Raw genomic sequence first — 16735 nt, forward strand, 5'->3', positions numbered from 1 at the left:
TCCGACGCAAATTTGACAGTTAATTGCGACATTCCCACCATCCTAATGACGATGCAACACAGAAATTGCGTCGCGATTCAATACATTGGTCACTAGCCGACTTATCTCCGAGGGTCTATCGTTGCCTCATACCAGATGGACGTACTGTTTGGCAGTCAAGTTTGTTTTCTCCCTGTCATAAGTCACAGTTAATTCTTCCCGTCAGATCCTGGTATTGACGATGGAACACACAAATAGAGTCGCGATTCAATAGATCGATGTCCAGAGTAACTATCTACAAGGGTCTATTGGTGCCTCGGTCACCGGATGGTCGCGTTTTGTCATCTAGTTTTCAAATCCGACGCGAAACTGACAGTTAATTTTATTTTCTCTCATCCTCTCAATGACGATAGAACACACATACTACGATGGTTTTCAGAACAACGCCTTCCAGCAGATTTATCTCCAAGCATCTATTACTGCCTGGGTCACCACATGATCGTTGTCCTACGAGTGAAGTTTCGGGAATCCGACGCAAATTTGACAGTTAATTGCGACATTCCCACTATCCTAATGACGATGCAACACAGAAATTGCGTCGCGATTCAATACATTGGTCACTAGCCGACTTATCTCCGAGGGTGTAACGCTGCCTCATACCAGATGGATGTACAATTTGGCTGTCAAGTTTCTTGTCTCCGACTTAAAACTCACAGTTATTTCTTACCGTCAGATCCTGGTATCGACCATGGAACACACAAATAGCGTCGCGATTCAATACATCGATGTCTAGCGTAACTATTTACAAGGGTATATTGGTGCCTCGGTCACCGGATGTTCGCGCTTTGTCAGTCTAGTTTTCAAATCCGACGCAAATTTGACAGTTAATTGCGACATTCCCGCTACCCTAATGACGATGCAACACAGAAATTGCGTCGCGATTCAATACATTGGTCACTAGCCGACTTATCTCCGAGGGTCTATCGCTGCCTCATACCAGATGGACGTACTCTTTGGCAGTCAAGTTTGTTTTCTCCCTCTCATAACTCACAGTTAATTCTTACCGTCAGATCCTGGTATTGACGATGGAACACACAAACAGGGTCGTGATTCAATAGATCGATGTCCAGCGTAACTATTTACAAGGGTATATTGGTGCCTCGGTCACCGGATGTTCGCGCTTTGACAGTCTAGTTTTCAAATCCGACGCAAATTTGACAGTTAATTGCGACATCCCCACCAGACTAATGACGATGCAACACAGAAATTGCGTCGCGATTCAATACATTGGTCACTAGCCGACTTATCTCCGGGGGTCTATCGCTGCCTCATACGAGATGGACGTACTCTTTGGCAGTCAAGTTTGTCGTCTCCCTCTCATAACTCACAGTTAATTCTTACCGTCAGATCCTGGTATTGACGATGGAACACACAAACAGGGTCGCGATTCAATAGATCGATGTCCAGCGTAACTATTTACAAGGGTATATTGGTGCCTCGGTCACCGGATGTTCGCGCTTTGTGAGTCTAGTTTTCAAATCCGACGCAAATTTGACAGTTAATTGCGACATTCCCACCAGATAATGACGATGGAACACAGAAATTGCGTCGCGATTCAATACATTGGTCACTAGCCGACTTATCTCTGGGGGTGTAATGCTGCCTCATACCAGATGGATGTACAATTTGGCTGTCAAGTTACTTGTCTCCGACTTAAAACTCACAGTTAATTCTTACCGTCAGATCCTGGTATCGACCATGGAACACACAAATAGCGTCGCGTTTCAATACATCGATGTCTAGGTCTAGCGTAACTATTTACAACGGTATATTGGTGCCTCGGTCACCGGATATTCTCGCTTTGTCAGTCTAGTTTTCAAATACGACGCAAATTTGACAGTTAATTGCGACATTCCCACTACCCTAATGACGATGCAACACAGAAATTGCGTCGTGATTCAATACATTGGTCACTAGCCGACTTATCTCCGAGGGTCTATCGTTGCCTCATACCAGATGGACGTACTCTTTGGCAGTCAAGTTTGTTTTCTCCCTCTCATAACTCACAGTTAATTCTTACCGTCAGATCCTGGTAATGACGATGGAACACACAAACAGGGTCGCGATTCAATAAATCGATGTCTAGCGTAACTATCTACAAGGGTCTATTGGTGCATCGGTCACCGGATGTTCGCTCTTTGTCAGTCTAGTTTTCAAATCCGACGCAAATTTGACAGTTAATTGCGTCATTCCCACTACCCTAATGACGATGCAACACAGAAATTGCGTCGCGATTCAATACATTGGTCACTAGCCGACTTATCTCCGAGGGTCTATCGCTGCCTCATACCAGATGGACGTACTCTTTGGCAGTCAAGTTTGTCGTCTCCCTCTCATAACTCACAGTTAATTCTTACCGTCAGATCCTGGTATTGACGATGGAACACACAAATAGCGTCGCTATTCAATAGATCGATGTCCAGCGTAACTATCTACAATGGTCTATTGGTGCCTCGGTCACCGGATGGTCGCTTTTTGTCATCTAGTTTTCAAATCCGACGCAAAACTGACAGTTAATTTTATTTTCTCTCATCCTCTCAATGACGATGGAACACACGTACGGCGATTTTTTTCAGAACATCGTCTTCCAGCAGATTTATCTCCAAGCATCTATTACTGCCTGGGTCAGCACATGATCGTTCTCCTATGAGTAAAGTTTCGGGAATCCCACGCAAATTTGACAGTTAATTGCCACATTCCCACCATCCTAACGACGATGCAACACAGAAATTGCGTCGCGATTCAATACATTGGTCACTAGCCGACTTATCTCAGAGGGTCTAACGCTGCCTCATACCAGATGGATGTACAATTTGGCTGTCAAGTTTCTTGTCTCCGACTCAAAACTCACAGTTAATTCTTACCATCAGAACCTGGTATCGACGATGGAAAACACAAATAGCGTCGCGATTCAATACATCGATGTCTAGCGTAACTATCTACAAGGGTCTATTGGTGCATCGGTCACCGGTGTTCGCTCTTTGTCAGTCTAGTTTTCAAATCCGACGCAAATTTGACAGTTAATTGCGACATTCCCACTACCCTAATGACGATGCAACACAGAAATTGCGTCGCGATTCAATTCATTGGTCACTAGCCGAATTATCTCCGAGGGTCTATCGCTGCCTCATACGAGATGGACGTACTCTTTGGCAGTCAAGTTTGTCGTCTCCCTCTCATAACTCACAGTTAATTCTTACCGTCAGATCCTGGTATTGACGATGGAACACACAAATAGCGTCGCGATTCAATACATCGATGTCCAGCGTAACTATCTACAATGGTCTATTGGTGCCTCGGTCACCGGATGGTCGCCTTTTTGTCATCTAATTTTCAAATCCGACGCAAAACTGACAGCTAATTTTATTTTCTCTCATCCTCTCAATGACGATAGAACACACGTACTGCGATTTTTTTCAGAACATCGTTTTCCAGCAGATTTATCTCCAAGCATCTATTACTGCCTGGGTCACCACATGATCGTTGTCCTACGAGTAAAGTTTCGGGAATCCGACGGAAATTTGACAGTTGATTGCGACATTCCCACCATCCTAATGACGATGCAACAAAGAAATTGCGTCGCGATTCAATACATTGGTCACTAGCCGACTTCTCTACGAGTGTCTAACGCTGCCTCATACCAGATAGATGTACAATTTGGCTGTCAAGTTACTTGTCTCCGACTCAAAATTCACAGTTAATTCTTACCGTCAGATCCTGGTATCGACCATGGAACACACAAATAGCGTCGCGTTTCAATACATCGATGTCTAGGTCTAGCGTAACTATTTACAACGGTATATTGGTGCCTCGGTCACCGGATATTCTCGCTTTGTCAGTTTAGTTTTCAAATACGACGCAAATTTGACAGTTAATTGCGACATTCCCACTACCCTAATGACGATGCAACACAGAAATTGCGTCGCGATTCAATACATTGGTCACTAGCCGACTTATCTCCGAGGGTCTATCGTTGCCTCATACCAGATGGACGTACTCTTTGGCAGTCAAGTTTGTTTTCTCCCTCTCATAACTCACAGTTAATTCTTACCGTCAGATCCTGGTATTGACGATGGAACACACAAACAGGGTCGCGATTCAATAAATCGATGTCCAGCGTAACTATCTACAAGGGTCTATTGGTGCATCGGTCACCGGATGTTCGCTCTTTGTCAGTCTAGTTTTCAAATCCGACGCAAATTTGACAGTTAATTGCGTCATTCCCACTACCCTAATGACGATGCAACACAGAAATTGCGTCGCGATTCAATACATTGGTCACTAGCCGACTTATCTCCGAGGGTCTATCGCTGCCTCATACCAGATGGACGTACTCTTTGGCAGTCAAGTTTGTCGTCTCCCTCTCATAACTCACAGTTAATTCTTACCGTCAGATCCTGGTATTGACGATGGAACCCACAAATAGCGTCGCTATTCAATAGATCGATGTCCAGCGTAACTATCTACAATGGTCTATTGGTGCCTCGGTCACCGGATGGTCGCATTTTGTCATCTAGTTTTCAAATCCGACGCAAAACTGACAGTTAATTTTATTTTCTCTCATCCTCTCAATGACGATGGAACACACGTACGGCGATTTTTTTCAGAACATCGTCTTCCAGCAGATTTATCTCCAAGCATCTATTACTGCCTGGGTCAGCACATGATCGTTCTCCTATGAGTAAAGTTTCGGGAATCCCACGCAAATTTGACAGTTAATTGCCACATTCCCACCATCCTAACGACGATGCAACACAGAAATTGCGTCGCGATTCAATACATTGGTCACTAGCCGACTTATCTCAGAGGGTCTAACGCTGCCTCATACCAGATGGATGTACAATTTGGCTGTCAGGTTTCTTGTCTCCGACTCAAAACTAACAGTTAATTCTTACTATCAGAACCTGGTATCGACGATGGAAAACACAAATAGCGTCGCGATTCAATACATCGATGTCTAGCGTAAGTATCTACAAGGGTCTATTGGTGCATCGGTCACCGGTGTTCGCTCTTTGTCAGTCTAGTTTTCAAATCCGACGCAAATTTGACAGTTAATTGCGACATTCCCACTACCCTAATGACGATGCAACACAGAAATTGCGTCGCGATTCAATTCATTGGTCACTAGCCGAATTATCTCCGAGGGTCTATCGCTGCCTCATACGAGATGGACGTACTCTTTGGCAGTCAAGTTTGTCGTCTCCCTCTCATAACTCACAGTTAATTCTTACCGTCAGATCCTGGTATTGACGATGGAACACACAAATAGCGTCGCGATTCAATACATCGATGTCCAGCGTAACTATCTACAATGGTCTATTGGTGCCTCGGTCACCGGATGGTCGCCTTTTTGTCATCTAATTTTCAAATCCGACGCAAAACTGACAGCTAATTTTATTTTCTCTCATCCTCTCAATGACGATAGAACACACGTACTGCGATTTTTTTCAGAACATCGTTTTCCAGCAGATTTATCTCCAAGCATCTATTACTGCCTGGGTCACCACATGATCGTTGTCCTGAGAGTAAAGTTTCGGGAATCCGACGGAAATTTGACAGTTGATTGCGACATTCCCACCATCCTAATGACGATGCAACAAAGAAATTGCGTCGCGATTCAATACATTGGTCACTAGCCGACTTATCTCCGAGGGTGTAACGCTGCCTCATACCAGATGGATGTACAATTTGGCTGTCAAGTTTCTTGTCTCCGACTTAAAACTCACAGTTATTTCTTACCGTCAGATCCTGGTATCGACCATGGAACACACAAATAGCGTCGCGATTCAATACATCGATGTCTAGCGTAACTATTTACAAGGGTATATTGGTGCCTCGGTCACCGGATGTTCGCGCTTTGTCAGTCTAGTTTTCAAATCCGACGCAAATTTGACAGTTAATTGCGACATTCCCGCTACCCTAATGACGATGCAACACAGAAATTGCGTCGCGATTCAATACATTGGTCACTAGCCGACTTATCTCCGAGGGTCTATCGCTGCCTCATACCAGATGGACGTACTCTTTGGCAGTCAAGTTTGTTTTCTCCCTCTCATAACTCACAGTTAATTCTTACCGTCAGATCCTGGTATTGACGATGGAACACACAAACAGGGTCGTGATTCAATAGATCGATGTCCAGCGTAACTATTTACAAGGGTATATTGGTGCCTCGGTCACCGGATGTTCGCGCTTTGACAGTCTAGTTTTCAAATCCGACGCAAATTTGACAGTTAATTGCGACATCCCCACCAGACTAATGACGATGCAACACAGAAATTGCGTCGCGATTCAATACATTGGTCACTAGCCGACTTATCTCCGGGGGTCTATCGCTGCCTCATACGAGATGGACGTACTCTTTGGCAGTCAAGTTTGTCGTCTCCCTCTCATAACTCACAGTTAATTCTTACCGTCAGATCCTGGTATTGACGATGGAACACACAAACAGGGTCGCGATTCAATAGATCGATGTCCAGCGTAACTATTTACAAGGGTATATTGGTGCCTCGGTCACCGGATGTTCGCGCTTTGTGAGTCTAGTTTTCAAATCCGACGCAAATTTGACAGTTAATTGCGACATTCCCACCAGATAATGACGATGGAACACAGAAATTGCGTCGCGATTCAATACATTGGTCACTAGCCGACTTATCTCTGGGGGTGTAATGCTGCCTCATACCAGATGGATGTACAATTTGGCTGTCAAGTTACTTGTCTCCGACTTAAAACTCACAGTTAATTCTTACCGTCAGATCCTGGTATCGACCATGGAACACACAAATAGCGTCGCGTTTCAATACATCGATGTCTAGGTCTAGCGTAACTATTTACAACGGTATATTGGTGCCTCGGTCACCGGATATTCTCGCTTTGTCAGTCTAGTTTTCAAATACGACGCAAATTTGACAGTTAATTGCGACATTCCCACTACCCTAATGACGATGCAACACAGAAATTGCGTCGTGATTCAATACATTGGTCACTAGCCGACTTATCTCCGAGGGTCTATCGTTGCCTCATACCAGATGGACGTACTCTTTGGCAGTCAAGTTTGTTTTCTCCCTCTCATAACTCACAGTTAATTCTTACCGTCAGATCCTGGTAATGACGATGGAACACACAAACAGGGTCGCGATTCAATAAATCGATGTCTAGCGTAACTATCTACAAGGGTCTATTGGTGCATCGGTCACCGGATGTTCGCTCTTTGTCAGTCTAGTTTTCAAATCCGACGCAAATTTGACAGTTAATTGCGTCATTCCCACTACCCTAATGACGATGCAACACAGAAATTGCGTCGCGATTCAATACATTGGTCACTAGCCGACTTATCTCCGAGGGTCTATCGCTGCCTCATACCAGATGGACGTACTCTTTGGCAGTCAAGTTTGTCGTCTCCCTCTCATAACTCACAGTTAATTCTTACCGTCAGATCCTGGTATTGACGATGGAACACACAAATAGCGTCGCTATTCAATAGATCGATGTCCAGCGTAACTATCTACAATGGTCTATTGGTGCCTCGGTCACCGGATGGTCGCTTTTTGTCATCTAGTTTTCAAATCCGACGCAAAACTGACAGTTAATTTTATTTTCTCTCATCCTCTCAATGACGATGGAACACACGTACGGCGATTTTTTTCAGAACATCGTCTTCCAGCAGATTTATCTCCAAGCATCTATTACTGCCTGGGTCAGCACATGATCGTTCTCCTATGAGTAAAGTTTCGGGAATCCCACGCAAATTTGACAGTTAATTGCCACATTCCCACCATCCTAACGACGATGCAACACAGAAATTGCGTCGCGATTCAATACATTGGTCACTAGCCGACTTATCTCAGAGGGTCTAACGCTGCCTCATACCAGATGGATGTACAATTTGGCTGTCAAGTTTCTTGTCTCCGACTCAAAACTCACAGTTAATTCTTACCATCAGAACCTGGTATCGACGATGGAAAACACAAATAGCGTCGCGATTCAATACATCGATGTCTAGCGTAACTATCTACAAGGGTCTATTGGTGCATCGGTCACCGGTGTTCGCTCTTTGTCAGTCTAGTTTTCAAATCCGACGCAAATTTGACAGTTAATTGCGACATTCCCACTACCCTAATGACGATGCAACACAGAAATTGCGTCGCGATTCAATTCATTGGTCACTAGCCGAATTATCTCCGAGGGTCTATCGCTGCCTCATACGAGATGGACGTACTCTTTGGCAGTCAAGTTTGTCGTCTCCCTCTCATAACTCACAGTTAATTCTTACCGTCAGATCCTGGTATTGACGATGGAACACACAAATAGCGTCGCGATTCAATACATCGATGTCCAGCGTAACTATCTACAATGGTCTATTGGTGCCTCGGTCACCGGATGGTCGCCTTTTTGTCATCTAATTTTCAAATCCGACGCAAAACTGACAGCTAATTTTATTTTCTCTCATCCTCTCAATGACGATAGAACACACGTACAGCGATTTTTTTCAGAACATCGTTTTCCAGCAGATTTATCTCCAAGCATCTATTACTGCCTGGGTCACCACATGATCGTTGTCCTACGAGTAAAGTTTCGGGAATCCGACGGAAATTTGACAGTTGATTGCGACATTCCCACCATCCTAATGACGATGCAACAAAGAAATTGCGTCGCGATTCAATACATTGGTCACTAGCCGACTTCTCTACGAGTGTCTAACGCTGCCTCATACCAGATAGATGTACAATTTGGCTGTCAAGTTACTTGTCTCCGACTCAAAATTCACAGTTAATTCTTACCGTCAGATCCTGGTATCGACCATGGAACACACAAATAGCGTCGCGTTTCAATACATCGATGTCTAGTTCTAGCGTAACTATTTACAACGGTATATTGGTGCCTCGGTCACCGGATATTCTCGCTTTGTCAGTTTAGTTTTCAAATACGACGCAAATTTGACAGTTAATTGCGACATTCCCACTACCCTAATGACGATGCAACACAGAAATTGCGTCGCGATTCAATACATTGGTCACTAGCCGACTTATCTCCGAGGGTCTATCGTTGCCTCATACCAGATGGACGTACTCTTTGGCAGTCAAGTTTGTTTTCTCCCTCTCATAACTCACAGTTAATTCTTACCGTCAGATCCTGGTATTGACGATGGAACACACAAACAGGGTCGCGATTCAATAAATCGATGTCCAGCGTAACTATCTACAAGGGTCTATTGGTGCATCGGTCACCGGATGTTCGCTCTTTGTCAGTCTAGTTTTCAAATCCGACGCAAATTTGACAGTTAATTGCGTCATTCCCACTACCCTAATGACGATGCAACACAGAAATTGCGTCGCGATTCAATACATTGGTCACTAGCCGACTTATCTCCGAGGGTCTATCGCTGCCTCATACCAGATGGACGTACTCTTTGGCAGTCAAGTTTGTCGTCTCCCTCTCATAACTCACAGTTAATTCTTACCGTCAGATCCTGGTATTGACGATGGAACCCACAAATAGCGTCGCTATTCAATAGATCGATGTCCAGCGTAACTATCTACAATGGTCTATTGGTGCCTCGGTCACCGGATGGTCGCTTTTTGTCATCTAGTTTTCAAATCCGACGCAAAACTGACAGTTAATTTTATTTTCTCTCATCCTCTCAATGACGATGGAACACACGTACGGCGATTTTTTTCAGAACATCGTCTTCCAGCAGATTTATCTCCAAGCATCTATTACTGCCTGGGTCAGCACATGATCGTTCTCCTATGAGTAAAGTTTCGGGAATCCCACGCAAATTTGACAGTTAATTGCCACATTCCCACCATCCTAACGACGATGCAACATAGAAATTGCGTCGCGATTCAATACATTGGTCACTAGCCGACTTATCTCAGAGGGTCTAACGCTGCCTCATACCAGATGGATGTACAATTTGGCTGTCAAGTTTCTTGTCTCCGACTCAAAACTAACAGTTAATTCTTACTATCAGAACCTGGTATCGACGATGGAAAACACAAATAGCGTCGCGATTCAATACATCGATGTCTAGCGTAAGTATCTACAAGGGTCTATTGGTGCATCGGTCACCGGTGTTCGCTCTTTGTCAGTCTAGTTTTCAAATCCGACGCAAATTTGACAGTTAATTGCGACATTCCCACTACCCTAATGACGATGCAACACAGAAATTGCGTCGCGATTCAATTCATTGGTCACTAGCCGAATTATCTCCGAGGGTCTATCGCTGCCTCATACGAGATGGACGTACTCTTTGGCAGTCAAGTTTGTCGTCTCCCTCTCATAACTCACAGTTAATTCTTACCGTCAGATCCTGGTATTGACGATGGAACACACAAATAGCGTCGCGATTCAATACATCGATGTCCAGCGTAACTATCTACAATGGTCTATTGGTGCCTCGGTCACCGGATGGTCGCCTTTTTGTCATCTAATTTTCAAATCCGACGCAAAACTGACAGCTAATTTTATTTTCTCTCATCCTCTCAATGACGATAGAACACACGTACTGCGATTTTTTTCAGAACATCGTTTTCCAGCAGATTTATCTCCAAGCATCTATTACTGCCTGGGTCACCACATGATCGTTGTCCTACGAGTAAAGTTTCGGGAATCCGACGGAAATTTGACAGTTGATTGCGACATTCCCACCATCCTAATGACGATGCAACAAAGAAATTGCGTCGCGATTCAATACATTGGTCACTAGCCGACTTCTCTACGAGTGTCTAACGCTGCCTCATACCAGATGGATGTACAATTTGGCTGTCAAGTTACTTGTCTCCGACTCAAAATTCACAGTTAATTCTTACCGTCAGATCCTGGTATCGACCATGGAACACACAAATAGCGTCGCGTTTCAATACATCGATGTCTACGTCTAGCGTAACTATTTACAACGGTATATTGGTGCCTCGGTCACCGGATATTCTCGCTTTGTCAGTTTAGTTTTCAAATACGACGCAAATTTGACAGTTAATTGCGACATTCCCACTACCCTAATGACGATGCAACACAGAAATTGCGTCGCGATTCAATACATTGGTCACTAGCCGACTTATCTCCGAGGGTCTATCGTTGCCTCATACCAGATGGACGTACTCTTTGGCAGTCAAGTTTGTTTTCTCCCTCTCATAACTCACAGTTAATTCTTACCGTCAGATCCTGGTATTGACGATGGAACACACAAACAGGGTCGCGATTCAATAAATCGATGTCCAGCGTAACTATCTACAAGGGTCTATTGGTGCATCGGTCACCGGATGTTCGCTCTTTGTCAGTCTAGTTTTCAAATCCGACGCAAATTTGACAGTTAATTGCGTCATTCCCACTACCCTAATGACGATGCAACACAGAAATTGCGTCGCGATTCAATACATTGGTCACTAGCCGACTTATCTCCGAGGGTCTATCGCTGCCTCATACCAGATGGACGTACTCTTTGGCAGTCATGTTTGTTTTCTCCCTCTCATAACTCACAGTTAATTCTTACCGTCAGATCCTGGTATTGACGATGGAAAACGCAAATAGCGTCGCGATTCAAAAGATCGATGTCCAGCGTAACTATCTACAAGGGTCTATTGGTGCCTCGGTCACCGGATGGTCGAGTTTTGTTATCTGCTTTTCAAATCCGACGCAAAACTCACAGTTAATTTATGTTCTCTCATCCTCTCAATGACGATGGAACACACATACTGCGATGGTTTTCAGAACATCGTGTTCCAGCAGATTTTTCTCCAAGCATCTATTACTGCCTAGGTCACCACATGATCGTTGTCCTACGAGTAAAGTTTCGGGATTCCGACGCAAATTTCACAGTTAATTGCGACATTCCCACCATCCTAATGCCGATGCAACACAGATATCGCGTCGCGATTCAATACATTGGTCACTATCAGACTTATCTCCGAGGGTCTATCGCTGCCTCATACCAGATGGACGTACTTCTTGGCAATCAAGTTTGTTTTCTCCCTCTCATAACTCACAGTTAATTCTTACCGTCAGATCCTGGTATTGACGATGGAACACACAAATACCGTCGCGATTCTGTTCATCGATGTCCAGCGTAACTATCTACAATGGTCTATTTGTGCCTCGGTTACCGGATGGTCGCGTTTTGTCAGTCTAGTTTACAAATCCGACGCAAAACTGGCAGTTAGTTTTATTCCTCCCACACTCTCAATTACGAAGGAACACACATAATGCGATGGTTTTCAGAACATCGTCTTCCAGCAGATTTATCTCCAAGCATGCCTGGGTCACCACATGATCGTTCCCCTGCGAGTTAAGTTTCGGGAATCCGACTCAAATTTGACAGTTAATTGCGACATTCAAACCATCCTAATGACGATGCAACACTGAAATTGCGTCGCGATTCAATACATTGGTCACTAGCCGACTTATCTCCGAGGGTCTAACGCTGCCTCATACCAGATGGATGTACAATTTGGCTGTCATGTTTCTTGTCTCCGACTCAAAACTCACAGTTAATTCTTACCGTCAGATCGTGGTATCGACGATGGAACACACAAATAGCGTCGCGATTCATTACATCGATGTCTAGCGTAACTATTTAAAAGGGTCTAGTGGTGCCTCGGTCACCGGATGTTCGCGCTTTGTTAGTCTAATTTTCAAATCCGAGGCAAATTTCACAGTTAATTGCGACAATCCCACCAGACTAATGACGATGCAACACAGAAATTGCGTCGCGATTCAATACATTGGTCACTAGCCGACTTATCTCCGAGGGTCTATCGCTGCCTCATAACCAGATGGACGTACTGTTTGGCAGTCAAGTTTGTTTTCTCCCTCTCATAACTCACAGTTAAATCTTACTGTCAGATCCTGGTATTGACGAGGGAACACACAAATACCGTCGCGATTCTATACATCGATGTCCAGCGTAACTATCTACAAGGGTCTATTGGTGACCCGGTCACCGGATGGTCGCGTTTTGTCAGTCTAGTTTACAAATGCGACGCAAAATTGACAGTTAATTTTATCTTCTCTCATCCTCTCAATTACGATATAACGCACATACTGCGATGGTTTTCAGAACATCGTCTTCCAGCAGATTTGTCTCCAAGCATCTATTACTGCCTGGGTCACCACATGATCGTTGTCCTACGAGTAAAGTTTCCGGTATCCGACGCAAATTTGACAGTTAATTGCGACATTCCTAACATCCTAATGACGATGCAACACAGAAATTGCGTCGCGATTCAATACATTGGTCACTAGCCGACTTATCTCCGAGGGTCTAACGCTGCCTCATACCAGATGGATGTACAATTCGGCTGTCAAGTTGCTTGTCTCCGACTCAAAACTCACAGTTAATTCTTACCGTCAGAACCTGGTATCGACGATGGAACACACAAATAGCGTCGCGATTCAATACATCGATGTCTAGCGTAACTATCTACAAGGGTCTATTGGTGCCTCGGTCACCGGTTGTTCGCGCTTTGTCAGTCTAGTTTTTAAATCCGACACAAATTTGACAGTTAATTGCGACATTCCCACCACCCTAAAGACGATGCAACAAAGAAATTGCGTCGCGATTCAATATATTGGTCACTAGTTGACTTATCTCCGAGGGTCTATCACTGCCTCATACCAGATGGACGTACTCTTTGGCAGTCAAGTTTGTTTTCTCCTTCTCATAACTCACAGTTAATACTTACCGTCAGATCCTGGTATTGACGATGGAACACACAAATACCGTTGCGGTTCAATAGATCGATGTCCAGCGTAACTATCTACAAGGGTCTATTGGTGCCTCGGTCACCGGATGGTCGCGTTTTGTCATCTAGTTTTCAAATCCGACGCAAAACAGACAGTTAATTTTATTTTCTCTCATCCTCTCAATGACGATAGAACACACGTACTGCGATTTTTTTCAGAACATCGTCTTCCAGCAGATTTATCTCCAAGCACCTATTACTGCCTGGGTCACCACATGATCGTTGTCCTACGAGTAAAGTTTCGGGAATCCGACGCAAATTTGAGAGTTAATTGCGACATTCCCACCATCCTAATGACGATGCAACAAAGAAATTGCGTCGCGATTCAATACATTGGTCACTAGCCGACTTCTCTCCGAGTGTCTAACGCTGCCTCATACCAGATGGATGTACAATTTGGCCGTCAAGTTTCTTGTCTCCGACTCAAAACTCACAGTTAATTCTTACCGTCAGAGCCTGGTATCGACGATGGAACACACAAATAGCGTCGCGATTCAATAGATCGATGTCCAGCGTAACTATCTACAAGAGTCTATTGGTGCCTCGGTCAGCGGATGGTCGCGTTTTGTCATCTAGTTTTCAAATCCGACGCAAAACTGACAGTTAATTGTATTCCTCCCATACTCTCAAATACGATTGAAACACTTTCTGCGATGGTTTTCATAACATCGTCTTAGAAACAGATTTATCTCCAAGCATGCCTGGGTCATCATATGATCGCTCTCCTGCGAGTAAAGTTTCGGGAATCCGACGCAAATTTGACAGTTAATTGCGACACTCCCACATTCCTAATGACGATGCAACACAGAAATTGCGTCGCGATTCAATACATTGGTCACTAGCCGACTTATCTCCGAGGGTCTATCGTTGCCTCATATCAGATGGACGTACTCTTTGGCTTTCAAGTTTGTTTTCTCCCTCTCATAACTCACAGTTAATTCTTACCGTCAGATCCTGGTATTGACGATGGAACACACAAACAGGGTCGCGATTCAATAAATCGATGTCCAGCGTAACTATCTACAAGGGTCTATTGGTGCATCGGTCTCCGGATGTTCGCTCTTTGTCAGTCTAGTTTTTAAATCCGACGCAAATTTGACAGTTAATTGCGACATTCCCACTACCCTAATGACGATGCAACACAGAAATTGCGTCGCGATTCAATACATTGGTCACTAGCCGACTTATCTCCGGGGGTCTATCGCTGCCTCATACGAGATGGACGTACTCTTTGGCAGTCAAGTTTGTCGTCTCCCTCTCATAACTCACAGTTAATTCTTACCGTCAGATCCTGGTATTGACGATGGAACACACAAATAGCGTCGCGATTCAATAGATCGATGTCAAGCGTAACTATCTACAAGGGTCTATTGATGCCTCGGTCACCGGATGTTCGCTCTTTGTGAGTCTAGTTTTCAAATCCGACGCACATTTGACAATGAATTGCGACATTCCCACCATCCTAACGACGTTGCAACACAGATATTGCATCGCGATTCAATACATTGGTGGCTAGGCGACTTATCTCCGAAGGTCTATCGCTTCCTCATACCAGATGGACGTACTCTTTGGCAGTCAAGTTTGTTTTCTCCCTCTCATAAGTCACAGTTAATTCTTACCGTCAGATCCTGGTATTGACGATGGAACACACAAACAGGGTCGCGATTCAATAGATCGATGTCCAGCGTAACTATTTACAAGGGTATATTGGTGCCTCGGTCACCGGATGTTCGCGCTTCGTCAGTCTAGTTTTCAAATCCGACGCAAATTTGACAGTTAATTGCGACATTCCCACCAGGCTAATGACGATGCAACACAGAAATTGCGTCGCGATTCAAAACATTGGTCACTAGCCGACTTATCTCCGGGGGTCTATCGCTGCCTCATACGAGATGGACGTACTCTTTGGCAGTCAAGTTTGTCGTCTCCCTCTCATAACTCACAGTTAATTCTTACCGTCAGATCCTGGTATTGACGATGGAACACACAAATAGCGTCGCTATTCAATAGATCGATGTCCAGCGTAACTATCTACAAGGGTCTATTGGTGCCTCGGTCACCGGATGGTAGCGTCATCTAGTTTTCAAATCCGACGCAAAACTGACAGTTAATTTTATTCCTCCCATACTCTCAATTACGATGGAAACACTTTCTGCGATGGTATCCAGAACATCGTCTTAGAAACAGATAACTCCAAGCATGCCTGGGTCATCACATGATCGCTCTCCTGCGAGTAAAGATTCGGGAATCCGACGCAAATTTGACAGTTAATTGCGACATTCCCACCATCCTAATGACGATGCAACACAGAAATTGCGTCGCGATTCAATACATTGGTCACTAGCCGACTTATCTCCGAGGGTCTATCGTTGCCTCATACCAGATGGACGTACTGTTTGGCAGTCAAGTTTGTTTTCTCCCTGTCATAAGTCACAGTTAATTCTTCCCGTCAGATCCTGGTATTGACGATGGAACACACAAATAGAGTCGCGATTCAATAGATCGATGTCCAGAGTAACTATCTACAAGGGTCTATTGGTGCCTCGGTCACCGGATGGTCGCGTTTTGTCATCTAGTTTTCAAATCCGACGCGAAACTGACAGTTAATTTTATTTTCTCTCATCCTCTCAATGACGATAGAACACACATACTACGATGGTTTTCAGAACAACGCCTTCCAGCAGATTTATCTCCAAGCATCTATTACTGCCTGGGTCACCACATGATCGTTGTCCTACGAGTGAAGTTTCGGGAATCCGACGCAAATTTGACAGTTAATTGCGACATTCCCACTATCCTAATGACGATGCAACACAGAAATTGCGTCGCGATTCAATACATTGGTCACTAGCCGACTTATCTCCGAGGGTGTAACGCTGCCTCATACCAGATGGATGTACAATTTGGCTGTCAAGTTTCTTGTCTCCGACTTAAAACTCACAGTTATTTCTTACCGT

Source organism: Schistocerca gregaria, unplaced genomic scaffold (genome assembly GCF_023897955.1).
Source record: "Schistocerca gregaria isolate iqSchGreg1 unplaced genomic scaffold, iqSchGreg1.2 ptg000414l, whole genome shotgun sequence".
Taxonomy (NCBI): domain Eukaryota; kingdom Metazoa; phylum Arthropoda; class Insecta; order Orthoptera; family Acrididae; genus Schistocerca; species Schistocerca gregaria.